We start from the raw sequence: 21990 nt of genomic DNA, 5'->3' as shown, positions 1-21990 counted from the left end.
ACATGTGTGGTAATGCATTTTGTTTTTGTATAGAAAACATACAATTTAGGCCGCTATGTAAATAATATCCCAGGCGACATCATCAAAAAAAAATCAATGACACTACAACCTTTGCTGGGCTGGGCCTTAGATTTCTGTATTTGTTTCATGATCATTTGTCAATCTAATGGTAATCTAATCAAGTAGGTGATCAGCCTCCTGAGCCTGGGCCGTCGACTGGTTTTTTGGGTCCAAGGTTTCCTTACAATGTTTTCCTTCACCGTTCGAGCAAATGTTAAATGCGCACATAGCATGATACTCCATTGGTGCACAGCGGGGGATTGAACCTACGATCTCAGGGATGAGAGTTGCAAGCTTAAGCCTGCTCTGACTTCATCAAGACGTAACTCATATTTAAATAAAAAAATATATCAGTAATGTTGAATTTGAAGTCTGATTGCTTTCATTAAAGAGAACTATAAATAAACACAAGAGAAATACATGAGCTGATTCCCAGAAACACCTTGAGGCACGAAAATATTTGCTATCAAACTTGTATTGCTAACGTGATTTCAAAAACGAATTTGTATCTGTGAATGATGTTTGATATTACTCATACTATAGTAAAATATAATAGGTATTAGCTATATTAAATAATGTTAAAACTAAACAGGCTGAACGATTTAAACCAGTGTTACCCAACGTAGAGCCGACACCCCACAGGGGGGCAATTCAATTTTTAAGGGGGGGCTATTCGAAAATTTATTAAAATTATTTGGAATTTTAATAACAGTTTTTTTGTAATTTACTTATTGTTTCGTTAAAAATTTCTAGTAATTTCTTCCTAAAACCTATCATTTAAGTGAACAAATCAATTTTTTAATTTTAAAAACTATGTAAATTACATATAATACATATTAATAAAAATTATTGAGTCAAGACTCTTATTGCACTGATTTAATCAAAGCAGATAGAAAGAGACTTAAGACTACAGTTAAACACTGATACTGATAGTATGCGAGGTATAATAATTACATATTTAAGTAGTCCGATCTACGAGTTTGAAGGTTTCCTAACATTGATAGATTTGATAAGTTTTGATGTTTAGTTATAGAGGTTTTTGTAAAGGTTTTTCGGGTACCAATCAAATGATAATGAATCACCTTAAACGTACTTATAATTTTTTGAAGTTATACTTCTTTTGGCGCGTTGGGGAAAAATGATGAGAGTAAATTTTTACGATGCGCGCGCACACCGTCACCAAAAACCGACACCCTGAAGTTAGCTATAGTCAACATTTTAGTTTTTTTGAAGTTATACTTCTTTTGGCGCGTTGGGGAAAAATGATGAGAGTATTTTTTTTCAATTGTTAGTGTCGTTTTTAACGTTAAGGCGAAATATAAAATTTTTGAAAAGATTTTTATCTTGTTACGCCAAAGAACAACTTCTAACGCGTGTACAAGTACACACAAGTTTTTTTTACATTAACAAAGGCTTAGTCGAAACTGACATTCATTATTACATGTAAATGCAACCATTCATTCGTTTGATTCATAGCATCAGTTGTATCGAGTAAAAAGCAGTTATAAGATGCATCCTTGAAAATAAAACAAGTAATGTCTCGCGGTTAGCAACACTCGCGTGATGAACGGTCAATTCGTTCTGGGACCCTTCTCAATTGAAATACACGCGATTTTGAACTCTCAATGCAAATCTTACAATGCAACATTCCTACTATCGTGTGTAATTAAGTACTCCTGAATACGGTATACACCCGAAATGAATTTTAGTAGGTACTCCCTTCCCGGCTCTCTGAGTAGCAGAGATATCTGGAGTGAGTCAAACCTATTTCCAACTCGGATATAAAAGGTGCACTCTATTGTAGTGTGGACTTACTTTCCGCATGGAGACGCCCATTTGGATGGTTGTGCGTTAAGTACTTGCTAATTAAGCCAGCCTAGTTCTAGTGTACTTCAAGAAAAGAGCGTCAACGCACTCGCGAGCCCTCTGGCATTGAGACTCCATGGGCGGCGGTATCACTTAACACCAGATGAGCCTCCTGCCCGTTTGTCTCCTGTTCTATAAAAAAAACGTTTAATGGGCACTTCACGGAGTGACCTCACTGCTCCGAGAATTTCAGTTCGTTGGGAATCCACACCCACGCAATCCAGGTCTACGTAGGTGAGTGATTCCTCTGCGCTGAAAAAGCCTCTGCACAAGGTACTGGTTGTCGCAACATGGACCAAATATGTTTGTTTAAAAGACAGTGGCCCGTAACTGTCCCTATTATTATTTTGAGATTAATTCGATGCAACTTACTCTTACTCTTGTTATGACTTAATGTAGACTGTCATACTCAATAGTCAATTTTTTCCCGGTTTACAATTAGGTTGTATATACTGCTGAAAGTCTACGACTAAAAATTTACAACACCCCTGTGGTAACGTTTATTACAAATACCATAAGTAGTAGAATTACTAATATTTGACCGAGGTGTATTTGAACATTTAGCCAAACTCTATAGAACTAATACTTCAAGGCCAATATACTAAATAGTTAATAATAATAATAGTCGAAATGATTTAACCAAAAGGAAGGATAAGTGTTTATTTAACAGCTGAGGTAAAATCTGTAAATTTTTATACTAATTACACAAATGAGTTCAAAATATGTATATACTAATATTTAGTGCGATTAACAGTAGTGTATGTGAAGTTAATTAAAAGTCAGTTAATTTAGAAAATATTTAAAATCTTCGTTTACATCTAAACCTAAAAGTAGTTTTAATGTTTCGTTTTGGTTATTTCCATGCTGGTTTATCAACAAAAAGCTGCAGGGAAAAACCGCGTAATCATCACATAGTTGATTCACTATATACCTATTTTTATATAACATATTAAAAATTATCTAAATACATTCAATATAGAGCCGATATAAAGTAATAAATATTTTGTATAAAAGTTAAGATAATTATGTATTTTAGATTAAAATAAATTAATAGTATCGTGGAGAAGGAAAATATATTTTAAAGTTATTATAATATAGCCATGTTATTATTATATGTTTGAGAATAATACTAGTCAAAGTTTCTTAATATTATCACTCACTGACTGACTGACCGAGTAACAAAATTCTAAGGCACTTAAGCAGACATAGAAGCTTCAAAGTAATACATATTATATTTAATTTGATTGATTGGACTAAGTAAATATATTTATCATTAAAATAAATATTTTGTATTTTATTTATACTACATATACGTTTACCACAGGGACCAACTTTTAAAATTTGTTTTTATTTTCTTTTTAATAAAGTTTATTATTACTTTGTAGGTTAAGAAAATTGTAAATACAAATTTAAATAAATTAAAAATCAAAATATATTTTTAATATTGATATGGTTACTATAAGATGTTGTTAGGTTAGCTAATTAAGTGATAACTTAAGACAAATGGTCCCTTAAGTAGGAACTGAATTTGACCGACTTGATATTACATTTATTATTATCTATCGAGGCTTTACGTTAAAAGTACGTGTGTTTGGTTTTTATGCTGTTGGATATAAAATGATATTTCGACTAGTTACTTTGTATTACCCCATTGGAGTAGTAGTTCTATTGAGTTTGGCAGTGTTAAACGCTATTTTCGAAATGCACAGTTTCACATAAATATATTAACATGCCACAATGATATCTCCATTTTTATATACTTTACAGCAATTAAAATTAAGTATTCGTAAACAAAACAATTATCATTTCGTTGAATGAAATACTAAAAATACATACAATAATTAAAACAGGCCAAACGGCTTACAGCTCTGTTGTGATTGTAATTCGAGTACTTGCATATCACTTTCACTTAACACATGACAATCGATTCATTACCAAAATTACACACTTTATTTCATAAAAGTCCTGCCATCCAAATTCACGAAAAAAACCCGCTAAAATTTCGCGGCAAATGTCAAAATTGGCGCGCGACGCCATGATGCGAATATGACGCGCTCCGAAGAAAAACGACGCGTCCCAGTCGCGTTCCGAAATAGAATATGTATCTGCCAGACGGGCAGACTGAGGGTTGAAAATAACACAGATCGAAGATATAGACCAAAACCAAGGTTCGAAATACGAATTTATTGCGCGTAATTCACTCGGCTTGTAAACTTTCAAACATTAATTATTCAAACTATAGGCAATTTCAGTTTGAGTTTGTAACACAATTCGTATCAGTGTGTTGCTGATACACACTGATACCAATTACGCTACTAGCTATTTTAGCTCAAGTACGACCTCATATGGAATACTGCTCGCATCTCTGGGCCGGTGTTCCCAAATACCAGCTTCTTCCTTTTGACCAAATTCAGCGAAGGGCTTGTCGAATTGTCAATCTCCAATGTCTTACTGATCGGCTCGATTCTCTCTCGCTACGCAGAGACATTGCGTCTCTTTGCGTTTTTTTACAAAGTTTACTACGGAGAGTGTTCGGAAGAATTGTTTGAGTTGATCCCTCCTGCCACACACAACACAGTACGAGCCGTACGACCTCTAAATTTCACCAACATCATCTTGATGGTTGGAGGTCTTCCGCAGTCCGTTTCACAAGGCATTTTCTTTTGCGAACTGTGGAATCGACTCCCGGGGGGGGGGGGTCTTCCCTCAGAGATACGACCTCCAAATGTTTAAAAAGCGAGTCAAATCAAAGGCCGGCAACGCACCCACTAAAAATGGGTGTCTATGGGCTGCGTAGACTGCCCTTATTGGTCGTCCCGCAATTCCCGTATATTTAAAAAAAACAAATATTGTGTTACAATTGTGTTATGTTATATATAATTTATGTTAGCTGTATGATTACGAAATAATTAGCATTAAACTTGGGAATATGATTTTTAGAGCAACGATTAGGGTCCTTCAAGAAAAAAAGCGTCTCATTTATCAAAAGGCCGGCAACGCGGCGGTATCACTTAACATCCGAATCCGATTATTACGAACAGTAATCAAAGATTATGACGACCTTTTACGCACGTTTAATGTGCGTTGCCGGCTTTTTGAATGCCAAGATACTCATTACAGAATCGTCAGAATTTACTCTAGCTGAATCCTACGCAAGAAGGCGTTTCGTTTACCTAACGAGACATTTATGTACATCCAATGTAAACAAACATATTTGATTAGTATTGTCTAACACATGCGCGATTGAACTATTCGCGTATAAAATCCCAGAACGCGTACAGACTGTAAGATTGGCAAAATAATTACTCACTTTGCAAATTCTTGACGCTCATATCCAAAATACAATCTATTTATTCCACACTTTCATTCAAGAAAAGAGCATACCAATTCTTAAAAGGCCGGCAACGCAATAGCGAGCCTTCTGGCAACGTGAGTATTAGGTGAGCCTCCTGCCAGTTTGCCTCCTGTTACTGTCAAAATTTAACGTGTAGAGTGCTAGGTGGGAGAAGTGAAAAGCATACTCATACTAGAATTACCATTTCATCATCATCATCAATGACTACAGCCCCTTGTGGACCTTAGTCTCCGCAAGTAAGTCCATCACAATCTATTTTGGGCTTCTTGCGCCCAACTACGACCACTTGTTTCGAGGTCCTTGATAACTCCATCCATCCCACCAGGCTAGTACGTATCGGTAAAGAAGATTAATGTTCAACATAAGGTTAAGGTAATTGTATAAAAACATTTTGAATTTAAAACTGAACACAAATTATATCAAATAGAAAATATGACTTCTGATTCGAAGAACTGATTCCTAGCATCAAATATTTACACATTACGACCGCAGACAAAATAGTAAAACTATGACATTGGACACATACGCGTGCGTTAAAATTAGAGATTCGCATGTTGTGACGTAGTGTGACGTCATGAAATGCGTATACGAGTATTTTGGTACATTATGAATTAAACAGATATTTCGAACATTACATATTCCTTCATTCACTAATTAAACATTAACTCTACGGATTACGATAACGTATAGGTTTTAGAGAGTTTTTGTATGACAACTCTTATCAGTACCTATACTCTGTTACTACCCTCCAAATTCTAATATTTTACCCACATCTTCCGTAAACAGCCCTGCGATTCTGTAACTCACTTCACGCACTCACACAGCGGTTTTCGCATCGGCGGTCTCTCTAAAATCAGTCGTGAAGCAGTCATTTTATGATTTGGCATTCTGAAAAGGTGGGAGCTTGTACTTTATTGTATATCAGCTTTTTCAGACTATATGTTGGGCATAACTGCGGGTAAATGCAAATGTCTTGACTACAGAACATCTGAGAGTCATAACAAGATTTAGATTGGCAAAGAACAAGGATGGATAACAAGAAGACAAAAAAGATTTCCTGATTACGCATGCGCACGGCACACTTTCTAAACCAGTATTTCGTAGGTTATGTTTTAAATAATATATATATAATGATGTTGTTCCCTTTGGAGTAGGGCCTCTCTTGCCACTCTTGGGCCGTGGGGTTCAAGTGCACAGGCGCTAAATAATGATTTAAGTTGGCGCCTGATAGATAGTACCGGTGACCTGGTGCGTTCCTCGCGTAACGAATAAGTATCGCAATACAGCGAGGAAATGCTGCCAGCATTAAAGGTCTGCCACAGGGACCAACTTTTTAGATTTGTTTTAATTTTCTATTTTAAACTCATTTTTATTACAAAAATGAAGTAACACTATATACTTTAGTATCAACATGGGTTTCTATTTGTTTTATATAAATAACAAAAACATACAGTATGTGACAAATCTTTTGTTCTGAGCGTAAAAAAAACCTAAAGTTTCTTATCAATGGGAAGTGTAATCTTTTACTCTGAAAACTGAATCATGCGCTATCAAAAGCGTCGGCCATCGACACAGTTTAATTGATCCGCAATCATAATGTGGCACAAGGATCAAATGATTGTATCTAAACTTTAATATGATATTATAAAGAGAAATTATTTGCATAAATTTCATCCACTTAAAATAAAACAATTGAACTTTAGCTACGAAAACATGTTTTCCTATATTTATTGAGGGACTCCAACAAGGCTGTAGCCGGTATCCAGATAAGTAGCATCACGCTGTTTAAAAAAAATTGCTACGTAAATCAAACTATTCAATCACGAAGGGAAAAGGTAATTAGATTTTTAAGTGAACAGTGATTATAAAATTCGGGTGACTTAGATTATAAGTTTTAACATACCGTCCTATAATATATGTGTATATATATATAACCAGCATACATTGTCCCATGATATTTCAAGCGATTAGGATATTAAACAAAGTATGAAAGTAGCGACTGCAGCGCCATCTGCCGGGCTGATTTGTGAATGTAAACCATCCTGGGCGCCACTAAAAAACTGATACAAATCGGTGCAGCTGTTTAAGAGCAGTTCACTGACGTACACACGTCCAGTAAAATTATAGAAGTATATGCACATTAGTATGAGCACAATGCAAAGTCAACTCCAGACAATTTTAAAAGAATAATTAAAAAATGTCCTCGACAGTGTATTTTTCACAAATACCAGCGAAAATAAAACTATTATATTCATACTATTTGTATGGATAAAGGAAGCTACGCAGTGTACCAGAAACATTGGAAGAAACCATTGAATCAACTGCGCAATAGCCACACTTCCAAGAAATAGCCGCGATGACGGAGCGTGGCGGCCATTTTTGACATACCACTAATTAACAATTACTTTTTGCACTGTCGTTTATAAATTCATTATTACATAAAGAATCACTCACAATATCTAAGTATATAGATATCCTATTATTATGGCTGATAATTATACAGTATTAATGTACTACATTAAGCTAACTTAATTTTCCACAATACTTGTAATTACATTGAATTAATTAGCTTTAGTTATTTACAAGTTGGAAAATAATTCTCATATATTAACTGAATGGAGAAGGAACTGGAATTAGCAGTGTTGGCATAGTGGCTTCAGCGTGCGACTCTCATCCCTGAGGTCGTAGGTTCTATCCCGGCTGTACACCAATGGACTTTCTTTCTATGTGCGCATTTAACATTAGCTCGAACGGTGAAGGAAAACATCGTGAGGAAACCGACATGTCTTAGACCCAAAAAGTCGACGGCGTGTGTCAGGCACTGGAGGCTGATCACCTACTTGCCTATTAGATTGAAAAATTATCATGAAACAGATTCAGAAATCTGAGGCCCAGACCTAAAGAGGTTGTAGCGCCACTGATATTTTTGGAACGAAGTTCCTTACGGCAGGCTTGGAGGACATAGGGATTTTGCTGGGCGACCGAACTGAAAAAAATGTGATAGTAAAACCGTAAGAAAAAGTCCGTGGAATAAAACCGTTAAATGAGACGGGCGCAGGCGCGACAGTCGTATACACAAGCGAGTATTGCGCAATATTTTTTAGTCTGTGTTTCGTCGGCAGGGAGGTCACACGAGTGCATGGCAGAAAAAGATAATACGAAAGTTAAGGAAAGAGAGTTTATCGTTGTTTAGCCGTTGAAAAGGTGGTATTGCTTCCCTCTTGTTTGTATTTTTTTTCTCAAGTCTTTTAAGAGATTTGCAAATTGTGTCAATTCTACATTAGCCGAAGGAACTTCGTTCCTACCTGGTGTCCCAGGACACCACATCTTTTTTTTATTAACTGAATGGACACCATCATGAATTCCATATTTCCAATGGAATAGAAGTAAATACCTTAGGAGAAAAACATAGAGGACGTGTTTAACCATGATGGTCGGTATATCACTAGAACAAGAATTTAAGGAAAGGTTTGAGGCCACAGAAACATATAACTTATATTATTTTATCATAGTATTTATTTATTTTATTATGCCTTTTTTCCCGACGAGTGAGGCAGAGATCTCCACTTGCTACGGGCCTCATAACCTCTCTCGCTTCATCCACTTTCATGACACCACGAATGCTCGTCGGTAATTATTTATACAAGAACAGGGGGCAAACGGGCAGGAGGCTCGCTTGATGTTAAGCGATACCGCCGCCCATGGACACTCTCAAGGGCTCGCGAGTGCGTTGCCGGCATTTTAAGAATTGGTACGCTCTTTTCTTAAAGGACCCTTAGTCGAATTCGGAAATACTTAGCAGCTGGTTTCACATAGTGGTGGTGCGCGGCAAAAACTGCCTTGAAAAACGCTCAGTTGTGGAACGGCGGACGTCAAGGTAATACGGGTGGAATTTCGTATTCTGCCTCGACGTCCGATGATAAAACTCAGCTGCAGGTATTAATCCGAAAAACTAATTTGAACACTCTCCATGGTAAATGCGGTAGAAGATGCAGAGTGATCTCTACGCAACGCCAAAGGATCAAGCCGCTCGGAGACGGATTCGTCGACGTTTTGAACAGCTCTTCGTTGAATAGGGTTATGGGTACTTTTAACTAGTAACTAGCACCTCCTGGATTTGGTCCTGGTAAACGACAAGGCCTCTAAGCATCACCGCGTGCATACTATTTACTTTAAAATCTCCATTTCGTTAGTAAAATGGCTACAAGAATATGAAAGGATCTTCTACATGACAATCTAAAATCCTACTGTAAATAACATAGCCTGTTTCTTAAAAAACCAAATCAGTTTACACTCTTTCGTCCCTTTCCGTCAAATTGTGTTCACGCGAAGTTAAAAAGAGATAGATCAGTTATCACCTCGACGTACGTCGTTTCACAACTGACCGTTTTTAAGGCAGTTTTTGCCACATTAAGTGACACGAGCTGCCCACTGAAGTATTTTCGAACCAATTCGACTTAGAGTCTTTCGAGACAAGGGCATTCTTAAAAGGCCGGCAAGGCACTCGCGAGCCATCTTTTAAATTATTTTATTAACTTAGTAGAGATTGTATTTTATTTAAAAAAAAATAGCGTTTATATAATATTGCGAATATTCATTTAGTATTATTAGCTTGAGGCGTAACTTATACTATAATATTTTAAATAAATACAGTATTATATCTAGGCCGGCGCCCGCGCACCTCAATTGTTTGCCATTGATAAGGCATCTCAAACTGTCAACCTGTGATACAATCACAAGTAGTTCTCTTACTTTTCCGACACTTGATACTATATATAAGGGGGCTTTGAGTTATCTTCGGTTTTTCATGTACTACGAGTACTAAATATATTTATTATTTTGCTGATTACAGAATTAGATGAGAACAGATAATTAATATTACCTGTCAATTGTCAGACAATGTCACATAAATTATTAATTAATTTATTAAGCCAATTTGTAGTATTAAATTGGCTTCTGAGCATTCTTAACAGTAAATAATTTGCTATCAATATTATTTATAATTGCATTTTTAGAAATTAACTTAATTTGACAACTTACCTCCAATGTATTTATATTCTAAACTGCGGAAATTAGTTTCAGTCTTACCTGAAAAAAAAAATTACATTAAAATGTTTGTTGAACATTTTTATTATCACGCCATCTAGCGCTACACTCGTGAACTACAATCTTCATAAATTTCGAATCACATTCGAATGCGGACAATTTTCGACAGATAGAGCTAGCTATATTTATACATCGGGAAATAGAAAGTAACTTTTCTTCGTATGAAACTCACGTTAATCGAGGTTAATTAAAATATTACACATTCCAATAAAGTCTCCTTGGTTAAGGGGCAACAAACCCTTAGAAGAAAAATATCCAAGCTACCCGGGATGCAACATATATAGTATAGGATTCGTTAATAAAAAATTTATGTTACTATTTAAAATACTAAATATAACGATTGGAATAATTAAACGGAGCGGAAATCTCAGTGGTAGAGCCAGAATATTAATAAACATTTTCCGCCATAACTATTAATAAAAAAATATTAATAATTTCTAATAAAAACATTTGTTATGTAAACTAGGTTTTACTTGGCATTATGACATTCACCATTACGCAATCGACAGTGAAAGTCTCTCTACGCGTCGACTCTGAAACGTATTTTAGCCCCAGAATAACAAATTTAAAAAAAACGCTATTTAAGCCTAGCCATGTCTAAACCTTCGCGGTATCTGCAAGGGGTATCAAGAATATCCATAGTGCTAAATCAACTGCATCATGAGCACACCCCACATACACACGCTCACGTACATACTCACACTTGCACACCATCACACACACACGAATTAGGTATTACTTAGTTTAATGTATTTAATAATTTTTACTAGATTTTTTCCTTTCGTAAATGTTTGAACCTTTTTGTATATATACCTACAATATTATGTATTCCACCTTTAGTATAAGGGTTTTTTTGTTATATATAATTTATGTTAGCTGTAGGATTACGAAATAAACAAATACATTTGTATATTACCCCCTTATTACCCCGAATTGCACGGTTTTTACCAGAGTACTCTACTTTTTAAGTTACTTACGTATAATATAGAATATAGGCGACCCTGATGTTAAGTGATACCTCCGCCCATAGACACTCTCAATGCCACAGGGTTCGCGAGTGCGTTGCCGGTCTTTTAAAAAATTGGTATGCTCTTTTCTTGAAGGACCCTAAGTCGAATTGGTTCGGAAATACTTCAGTGGACAGCTGGTTTCAGAGAGTGGTAGTGTATTGACTGCGTGTGTGTTTGTGGGACTATTTATTTAATTAATTATTTTGTATATCATTTTTGTAGTAGGCCTTGTTATTAAAAATGTCAAATGGAGAAAACAAATCTAAAATGTATGCGTTTAGAAAGGTTATTTTTATTTGTACCTAAAACAGTATGTCTCATTCTCAGTCTAGGGATAGAAAATTTAACTTGATATAAATCTAGGCAATCAAGACGTCCGCGAAGGAGGTTGTGTATTAAGCTAACTGCTCGGCATCAAACACTCAGAGGTAGCAAGCTAATTAAGTTTTCAAATGAGTTTATTAGATACTAAATCTAATATATAAAATTCTCGTGTCGCGGTGTTTGTGGTTAAACTCCTCCGAAACGGCTCGACAGATTCTCATGAAATTTTGTGTGCATATTCAGTAAGTCTGAGAATCGGACAATATCCTATACTATACATAGACTATACCCCTAAATTTTATTTTTTATTTTTAGACAAAACTTTTCGTTTTTATTTGTTTATGATACAGCATGCCAAAATACATACAACCCCTAATTTTCACCCCTCTACGATCAACCCCTATTTTTTATTATAAATGATATACATGGCAAAACGACGTTTGCCCGGTCAGCTAGTAAATATAGAAGGGTAGATAATTTGTGGTAAGCTACGGTGGCGGTTTTAAATAGAACATGTGAATTATCTTTTTTCGATAACTTTGATTTAGCGTTACCGCACGTCAATCTAAATTTTGAAAAGTTGCCAACGAAATATAATTTGCATAACGAAGCAATTGTGGGCATTAATTGCATTATTCAAATCCATACATCGTTCTTTATTTAATAACATTAACTCATAACTAACTATGGTTTTGGTTTTAATTTTGTTAACTATAATCATTTTAATTTCAATAGTGACATATTGAGTATAAATATGTTTATTAATTTTGTTATGATACTTTTTAATCATATTCGTGAGTAATTATATATTACGAATATCAGTCACTCATGCACTCAGGCGCGTAGGAAAAACTTGAAAAAATAAAAATAACTAAAAAAGAAACATGTTATTAAACAGTATATATGTACATATATTTTTTATGGAATTTACTATTAAGTATGTTATGGAAGAGCTGGGAACCCTGACACAGGTATTTTGTTACCTAAAAGGATTCTCAAATTCATTGTAATGTATGACATTACAATGAATTTGAGAATTGTAAAATGAATAAATATATTGCCATAGATTTTTCGTAAGAGGTAACGCAGATCTGGCGGCCAGCGGGCTTCGACTCACCCATAAATATCATAAGAATATTCCGAAGTAGTTGACGGGAGACGCCAGATCTAAATTAAAAGCAAACAAAGTCCCTTTTTAGGAAAGGGGAGATTGAACCCTGCTGATAGCCTCTCGGCCACATATCTGCCTGATCGAGTGCTTGATAGGTTTCTATATAGGGGTCCTGTGTTCAGTATATATCTGTATATTGCCGTTATATCTATCTAAAATATATTAAGAAATGATTGTACTGATCTTTAATGATTTACTACGCCTTCTTTGGCAAGGAATACAACTTATCATGATTGTTCTATCAAAGGCAGTACATTTATTACACAATGCGAATCGAGCCTTTAAAGACAGTATTCGACTGAATGAACGACTATTAAAACTTATTAGAATATGTAGACACTACCACCCATACAGCGTATTACTCATTAGGAATACTTAAAAATAAGACATGTATGTTTTTTCTTTTTAATTTTTTTTACAGAATAATATAATAAGATCATGAAATGTTACATTATGAAACCACTATGCTTTGTATTCATGTAATAGAAGCACAACAAATTTTTCAAATTACTTTTTTGTTGCTTAACGTTAGGCCCTTTCTCCACTGCTCCGGTCCGGCATCGGATACCGGAATGAGTCATGAGAAAAATATCGGAAAGCCGGATTGCGCTTCTCCACTATATCCGAACCGACAATAATCGATACTTGTATATTTATCATGCAATACCTATATTAACTTAAACCCATATACTTTATTTTATTAATAAAACGTTCTAAATTCTAAATATTTTATTGCCCTGGCAAGTTTATTACTTAAAAAGTGTTTGAGCTGTTATTATTGAGATAATTCCTTATTAAATTACACTGTTAATACAAGATAAATAATTAAAATTACGCAACAGTCGACTTGTCATAGAAGTATATTTTTCAAACAATACTCCATATTTATAAACTGTTCTTCTGAGTATCACATCTCTGTATTCAAAATAGATCTTCTTTTATATCCGTAACCATTTTATCCGCAAATGGCGCCCAGAAAGTACCAGAGGAATGTGGGACTAAACCCACAGCAGAATCTCTGCTGTTATTGCCTACGCAGTCTCTGGTTTAGCTTCTCAAATTGGGCAAATAGATGTAACCTTAATAAAATGATGCCATCTCCAGCATCTTTATTCACCTTTTTCACTTTGAATTAACATTTCCAGTTTTCAACAGATCCTTCGCACAAATTGTAAGTGACCAATTACGAATATCGCGACAATGGCATAGTACTCCAGTCAGTCAAGACAATTAATTCATTATAATTCCAAAAGTTTTCAAATTTTGATGTAAGGTCGGGAGTGGTATTAAAACAAACTATAAAATTTTGCAACCTGCTCTGCGGTCCGGAACATTGTTAAAAATGCAATAAATGATAATTTGCTCAGTTCTTGAGACCAAAATTCCAAAAGTTCTGCAAAGTTGGAGTGGTGTTAAATATATTATTTTACATCACGTGTCAAATTTGCAACCAATTTAAGTGTACGGAACATTTTTTGTTATTAAAAATTAATGTTTTTCTTTATTAAACTGAAGGAAAACGTTCCAAAAGTTCTGCAAATTTGACAGATATATCGAAAATAAAATAAATAACAAAAAATGTTCCGTACACTTAGATTGGTTGCAAATTTTATACGTGATATGAAATATTATATCGAAAACTTCCCCAAGTTTGCAGAACTTTTGGAATTTTTTTCACGACCATACAGCAAAAATTAATTTAATTGCAATTTTAACAATGTTCCGGACTGCGGACAAGGTTGCAAAATGAGATTTATTGTCGTCCCAATGTACCATTCACTTGACCGAAGTTTGAAAACTTTTGGAATTATTATCAAATTTTCGATTTCGAATGTCTATAATGACTGGTCTATAGATAATAGAATCCAATATAATTTAAATATGACAGCAAGGAAGTACCAGTTTTGGCAGGAGCATCTCTAGACATTAATTTTTGGCAGTGGCAGTGGCGCGCAGTGTTTATTTGTAGCTATTTTCAGTGCGCCCGCGCGTCAGGTTCAAGGGCTGGGAGACATGTGCTGGTTATCGTATACCCAAATATAGTTGGCGAATCGTTACTGGTGTCAAACCGATAAATACTACTATGTCGAATTCTCGGCACACTTATAAATTGGTACAAGAATAATTCAATACAATTTGTAATGCCACAAGCTAGATAACATACACGAAGAGATTAAAAAAAATATAATAACTAAACGAAAATCGATGACAAAGTATGAGAGAAGTAACTATGGATATTCTATTCCGTTTATCAGAATGTTCAATCTGGATATCGGTTTGCCAAATCACCTGGGGTATCTAGTATTTTTTTTTAAATTTAAATCTAGAAAGTTAAAAGGTAGTAGCAATCCACCAGATTCTTAAATGTCTTAAATGTGTTTTTTAATATTAAACTTATGGTCCTCTTTAGTTTAGTGCCGTGAAAAGTAATATGGTCATGCGTTCAAGCCCCCGACGGAGACCGGCATAGCTTAGACATAACAATTTAATTGATTGAATCAAACACAGAAGGCTGATTGCATTTGAAAGAATAAAACTTTGTTGGTACCTCTGGATTTTATCTTTTTTTTTTAATTTATACCATTTTTAGCCACACACGAAGACCCTTAACAATATATCGTTTATTAAATTTAAAAATGTTTACAAATTTCTTGAATTTTCTTTTGTATTATCAAGGTTTGGAATACAGCCAGGTGAAAGTTTCGGATTTAGTAAAGCCGTTGTAATCTCCCGTGGGGCGGATTAATTCAGCGCTTAAACTCAATATTAAAGAACTTTTCTGCTATTATTTAAGGAGTGGACTGAGAATTGAATTTAGACTAATTTGAGCTTTTACGAACGGGGCTTTAGATGCGATTATAAAACGTTATGAAGCAAGGTGCTTAGGTGAACTCATAAAAAATTTGTACTAAAATATTATCAACAGTTAATTATACATACATACGTATAAACGATCACTATTTAAGCCTTGACTTGTTTAAGCTATTCCGGAATACGCTTAAAAGGAGTATCAAGAATTTCCATAGCGCTAAATCACCTGCATCATGAGCACACCCCACATATACCCTCACTTTCACACCATCACACAACACACATGAATTAGTTAAACCTATTTAATGATTTTGATTGATTTTTCCTTACGTAAATGTTTTGAACTTTTTTGTATATATTATGTATTCCATTTTTGGCTATATAAGGCCTGCAGGGTTTCGAAAAAAACAGAGAAATAAAAAAGAAATTTTGTTCAGTAATGTAATAGTATCGATAAATTAATCCCAAGGTGTTATAGAGATATCATTATCGTATTATCTTACTTTAAATACTTTTAACATGAAATAATAATAGTTATCATATGTATCTTGCGTACAATAAAATACTGAAACGTTCAATATTACATTTATAATATTATTTCTTATTAAACAAATCGGAAATTAATTATAATTTGGTAGTAAGCCACTCTCGGTTTCGATATCCATAGTTTTATCTGTAGTAAAGTAGGGATGTTAATTGCGCTGGATTTTTTATTTTATTTATAAAAAAAATTATTCCGTTCCACAGCGTTTTTTAGGGCAGTTGCCGCGCACCACTATTTGAAACCAGGTTACCACTGAAGTATTTCCCAACCATTTCGACTCAGGGTGACAAGAAAAGAGCGTACTTACTCAATGCAAGCGAGCCTTCTGGCAATGTGAATGTCCGGTATCACATAAATTCAGGTGAGCCTCCTGCCCGTTTGCCCTCCGTTATATTTAAAAACAAATGAATCATTTACTACGTTTCGCTGTTATATATAATTAATATGTCATGTTATATAGCAAATCTTCGTCTGCGATGTTGAGAATGATTTATTTAAGAGGAATGTTGGAATTGCGCCAGTTTCTCATAAACGTTGCGAGAACTTTTTCTACGACTCAAATGTTATGTAACACAGCTAACATTTATTTATTCAGTAATATATTTCATTCTAAGGCCGGCTTTAGAAGAAATTTTTCAACAGTGGATCACATACATTCGCTAGAGATGTTGATAGAAAAATACCAAGAGTTCAAAAGACCACTCTATATTGCCTTTATCGATTACCAAAAAGCGTTTGACTCTCTGTTCCATTCATCAATTTGGGATACGCTACTCTCTCAAGAAGTACCACTAGACTACATAAAAGTCATAAAAAATATCTATGATAACAGTACTAGCAGAGTCAAGCTAGAGACTATAGGACCACCCATACAAATAAGCAGAGGTGTACGGCAGGGAGACCCACTCTCGCCAACTATCTTCATAGCGGTGCTACAGGCCATCATTGGTAAACTAGTTTGGGAAAAAGTTGGCATAAATATAAAAGGACGTTACTTGAGTCATTTAAGATTTGCTGACGATATAGTCCTGCTCTCAGAAAATACAAACCAACTACAAGGAATGATTAACGCTCTACACGAAGAAAGTCGTAAAGTGGGCTTGGAAATCAACCTAACAAAAACTAACGTCATGACGAACCATACTGAAAGACCAATATACCTGGAAAACTCACCCCTAACATATGTAAACGCCTACATTTACCTGGGAAAGCAAATTTCATTTAGCCAAAAAAATAACGAACAAGAAGTAGAGAGAAGAATCAACATCACATGGAAAAAGTTCTGGAGCTTCAAAGAAATACTCAAAAGTAAAATGACTATACGAATGAAAACGAAAGTTATGAACACCTGCCTACTGCCCTCATTAACATACGCCTGCCAAACTTGGAAATTTACTAGAAAAGTAAAAAATAAAATTATATCCAGCCAAAGGAGTATGGAGAGGAGCATTCTGAAAATAAGGAAAATCCAAAAGATCCGCCACACTCATATAAGACAGAAAACTCAAGCCATTGACGCCCTCAATTACTCACAAAAGCTCAAATGGCGATGGGCGGGTCACGTAGCGAGGCTAAGCGATAATAGATGGACAAGAGAGAAAACACAATGGACAGGCCCACTAGGACAAAGAAAGAGAGGAAAACCAAATGCACGCTGGGTAGACGACATCACAAAAGTGGCAGGCACTCATTGGTTACGAGCGGCAGAGAACAGAGAATACTGGTCTTCTCTGGAGGAGGCCTTTACCTTTCATGGAGAGGGTTCTTGCTAAAAAAACATTAAATTAAATATTGTTATGAAATTGTAATACTTATAGAAAGCAAGAAATAAAAGGCTTTTTATTTTATTTTATTTTATTTATATTTCAACCAATCTGCAATTTTTTAAGTATCCATATGGGCCATCAATGCGCTGAGGCGATGCGAATTTGGATATAATAATAATAATACTTTATTTACATCAAAATAACACAAATTGCCACATCATAATTTTTTGCTGTATTGATGGGACTTTTATGATATAAATTCATTTTTGCGACAAAATTGAACAAATACATAACGAATAAAACTGGGTAACTGAAATTAAAACATAGAGAAAAATAAGACAAATTAAGACAGGCGTTCTTACTGCTAAAAGCAGTTCATTCCAGATATATAAATATTAAAATAAAATACAACAGCGAACTTAAAACTACACAACAACTCAATATAAAAATACATAAAGGTAAAAAAAACAGGGTTATTAGTACAAAGTTGTTATTGCTTTTTGAATGTAGATTTAGATTTCAATCTGTGCAGACCTGAAAGGTAGGTATCTCCTAATTTGTTTTGTTTTGGTTAGTGGTCTATAATATATTTGTTTAATTTAATAGTATAAGTAATAACTATTGCATAAGTATAAGAATAATGTACTAAAATAATGGTTCTCCTTGTAGGGGAGACCGGGTACAAACGTAACGGCGGGTCGAAAGTAACAAATGCTCTCTAGATTCATCCAATGGTCGAACACAGCTCCGCCGCCGTCAGGCGATAGCTGAGAGCACCCCCCTCACTTGTAGTTAGTCGCCGCGTACTTCAAGCACTGTTAGATTGTGTGAGAGGATACTAAGTGTTTTTACAAACCAAAATTAAGTTTTTCGATATCTTGTTATTTAATGTTTACATAGTAAAAGGATGGTAGTAATCTGAATGTTTGCATATCTATTTTTGATTAGATTGATTGTACATTGTTTAAATTTGTTTTTGTTTAGCTCGTTCCGTTCTAAGGTTATATTTCATGTTTCAACAAAAATGAGGAAGGGTACTAAAGTAACATAGTCCTATGGGTACAAAAGTAACAAGTTACTGTTGTCCCCGTAATGATTTAATTACCTTTACTCCAACAGAATGCCGCGACAACGCATAAGAACAACTACATGACACATAAATGTATAGAAAAGCGGCGGATAAATTTTTTTCTGAAAGGTGGCACGATAGTCAAATGGCTGGTAATGAATGGTTGACGGGTTTTTTAAAACGGCACCCGAGCCTCTGTTTGAGATCTCAGAGTTTCAACGAACATAATGTGAGCTAATTTTTTGATAATCTTGCTGAGGTAATTTATAGGTACAAATTTGAGACAAAAGATATCTGGAATATGGATAAGACAGGGGTCCACTGTCCAAAAACTTAGCACGATTGTTGCTCAAAAAGGAACTGAACAAGTAGGTGCAGTAACCTCAGCAGAACGTGGAAGATTAGTAACTGTTGCTGTTGCGATTAATGCTCAATGAGGACACATACCTCCTTTTTTCGTATTCCCATTGAAACAATTCCAAGACCACATGATACTTGAGGGTCCTGTTGGTTGTGCCGGAGCTGGCAATGCTAGTGGATGGATGCAGAATTTTTACTTTTTACATAAATACTTGTTGATAATAAACAAGTATTACATATAATATTGTACTAATTACCAACCTCTTCTTCTTGTTACTTTCGACCCACAACGTGTTACTTTCGACCTGCCTACGTGGTCGAAAGTAACAACTGACGTTTTTTTTTTAACTCTCTGTTATTCATATAAAACACACCATAGTAAAATAAATGGAGCTGCTAGTGTAAAGAACATAAACTGAATTTATATATGGTTATATTAATTTAATGACAATATTAAAACCTAGCCACAAATCAAGTGTGAAGTACAAAGTGTTACTTTTGTACCCGGTCTCCCCTACGTATGGTAAAAAAACAATTTTCTTTTATAAAAGGTTTTTTTATTAGAACTCAATAAAGGTAAATTTTCTCTGAACTCGTATGACGTTGGCAGTTTTCCATTAAACCATTAATCTTGCCTTTGTTATTCGAAACAATAAAGATTTTATTCGTCCATTAATCTACCGTGACACGCATTAAAACCTAATAAATAAGCCGCTACTAAGATTTGTATTGTTTAAAGATTTTTTAAATAATTGATCTTGTCCCAGAATTTCTGGTAATTTTTTAACATTTTGGAAATACAACCATTGCTCCTGATAATGTAGATTCTTACGGTGGTGGGTTTATAGTACCGGTGACCCTAGAGCTGGTGCTTTCCTCGTACAAATTATGTCTACATAAAGAAATGGACATTTTAGCTAAAGTATTATACAAATATTCTTGTAGAAACATTGTCTTAATATCGTACAAATACAACATCAATAGTTGTATAATAAAAAACTAAAATGTTGACTATAGCTAACTTCAGGGTGTCGGCTTTTTGTGACGTGCTCGCGCTTCCGAAAAATTTACTCTCATCATTGTTCCCTAACACGCCAAAAGAAGTATTACTTCAAAAAGTTACAACATTTGGTTCTGCACTTCTCGCATTCATCATGTTTCTTTTTTTAGTTTTTCTCTTTAACTAGGGTTGCCTGGAAGAGGTCGCTTATTAGCGATAAGGCCGCCCGTTGTATCCCTTATAATTTTTATGTATTGTGTTATTTGTATTTCTTTTATTTTTATTCCAACGAAATGTGAATAAATAAAATACTAAATTATCCCTGAGTTATACGGGCTGGTTCTTTTAATGACAAGAATTTACGAAGAATCAAATTTAAAACAACATCATATAACTTCACACCATTTATTACAGTATCACAGGCCTTTTTAACAATATGAGAGATATTGCTAACTAAATCGTGAGACTGCTAACAACTTGGGCACGATGTTTTATCGTCCAAGGACTTTGAGAATCCGTTTTCAAACTAAGATGCCAGTGTTGAGAAACCTGTATGGCATTCCAATAACGAAATTAAAACTAAATATATATCTAAAACCTAAACATAACAATCAAATAGACAGTATTTACAATTTTCTTAACCTACATAGTAATAATAATTAAAATTAATTTTTCACTATATAAAACTGTTAATTAGTAAATATAATCAAATAAACAGTATTTTCAATTTTCTTAACATAATAAATATAGTAATTTAATAAAAAAATAATAAAAAGAAAATCAAAACAAATTTAAAAGTTCGGTCCCTGTAGCAGTGTACCTTTAACGCTGGCAGCATTTCCTCGCTGTATTGCGATACTTATTCGTTGAGCGAGGAAAGCACCAGCTCTGGGGTCACCGGTACTATCTACTAGGCGCTAACTTAAATTTTTAATTAGCGCCTGTGCACTTGAACCTACGGCCCCAAGAGTCTCTACTACAAAGGGAACAAAATCAAAGTTGGAGGAAAGACTTAACTTATAGGATATATATATATCCTGTTATTAATATCCATTTTTCGTATTAGAAGAGCCCTCCCGTGTTCTTACTATAATACCCGTTTTTGACATACGGGAATCACAGCGCTTAGTCTGGTTACTTAATATAAACCAATGTTTGAATCATATCTCTCTGATTGTTTATGTTTAGAAAAATACATAATATATTAATAATATCATGGTTTTTTATGTAACAGGAGGCAAACAGGCAGGAGGCTCACCTGATGATAAGTGATACCACCGCCCATGGACACTCACATTACCAGATGGCTCGCAAATGCGTTGCCTTTTAAGAATTGGTACGCTCTTTTCATGAAGGACCTTAGGTCGAATTTGTTCGGAAATACTTCAGTGGGCAGCTGGTTCCACATAGTGGTGGTGCGTGGCAACCTGCCTTAGAAGAATAGTCATAGAGTATCTACCCATCTGTCTAGAATTCTAGTATGGGCTTGAAATGTTGAGAAATTTCGTAGGAGCAATCTCTAGGGCGCTTTTATTCACATTGTGACCA

The 21990-nt window shown here is 34.8% G+C and overlaps 1 protein-coding gene across 1 annotated transcript in view; it reads right to left on the bottom strand.

The window, feature by feature from the left end:
- The window catches only part of LOC125059135 (transcription factor EB), a 94860-nt gene that overhangs the window by 59206 nt on the left and 13664 nt on the right, over positions 1-21990 (bottom strand). The gene's annotated exons all lie outside the window — the stretch shown is intronic.

The sequence above is a fragment of the Pieris napi genome, chromosome 19 (genome assembly GCF_905475465.1).
Source record: "Pieris napi chromosome 19, ilPieNapi1.2, whole genome shotgun sequence".
In the NCBI taxonomy this organism is placed as follows: domain Eukaryota; kingdom Metazoa; phylum Arthropoda; class Insecta; order Lepidoptera; family Pieridae; genus Pieris; species Pieris napi.
The sequence above is the reverse complement of the archived record's forward strand: the minus strand, read 5'-3'. Positions and strand labels throughout refer to the sequence as shown.